Source organism: Chiloscyllium plagiosum, unplaced genomic scaffold, assembly GCF_037043375.1.
Source record: "Chiloscyllium plagiosum isolate Xiang-an unplaced genomic scaffold, Cpla_swu_hap1 HiC_scaffold_30, whole genome shotgun sequence".
Lineage (NCBI taxonomy): Eukaryota > Metazoa > Chordata > Chondrichthyes > Orectolobiformes > Hemiscylliidae > Chiloscyllium > Chiloscyllium plagiosum.
The window spans coordinates 32,203,420-32,204,321 of record NW_028270168.1 but is presented as its reverse complement, the minus strand read 5'-3'; positions in this window follow the sequence as shown (position 1 = coordinate 32,204,321).

Genomic DNA, 902 nt, shown 5'->3' with positions numbered 1-902 from the left:
CTTCACCAACCTAACCTGTTCTCACACCGGAACTCGCTGCTGCGTCCATTAACTGACAACATCCCGTACCAATAGGAAAACCGAACTGAGGAGAGGATGAAAGAGTTAGCCAATAGACGTGGAACCGGGGGGCTGGCCTAATCGGTCAGCATGTTAGGTTGTAGGCAGTTGCTGGCCTGGCGGGCCTCCGCATCAGATTCACTGTCGGGAATTGTAGTTTTCCTCCCTATTGGTCGCTGTGGCAACCCGGCAGAAAAGAACCACAACTCCCAGCATGCAGCGCGCTTAGACATCTGGCCCACGTCAGTGACGATAAGAGGCTACCGGTCCAGTAATGGTTTCCGTTTAGTTCAGTGACCGTCGAATGGAACCATTGAGAATAGAGCAATGTTAATGTGCTGAAGCTTGAAATAACGCTGGTAACGTAGAATGGTAACAGCACAGGAGATTATTCGACCAGTCATGCCTGTGCTGAAGAATGTCTTCAGAAGGAGTAATTCACCCAGTGCCACTCCCCAGCCTGTTCTGTGTCGCCATACAATTTTAAAATAATGATCTAGTTCCCTTTCAAAAACCCGAGTTGACTCTGACATTTGGATTGCTATTATTTTCATTCGTGCATTGAAGGCTCTTTCTCACAATCCTACCGCACTTGCTCCAAAACTCTTTATTACCCCTGACTTTTACCATATTTATATTTCGATGTGATGTACCACTATATTATTACCACTAAAATGAAGTGCTTTGATTCCAGTGCTGACAAACTTTAAAAACAGAATAGTCACAGGAAAGAAGAGACTTTTTTTATACTGGTTGTACAAGATCACTTGTTTCAATCCACTTTTACCCCATTGCACTGCAATAGTTGTCTCCAGATAATTTCCAGTTCCTTTTTGAAGGCC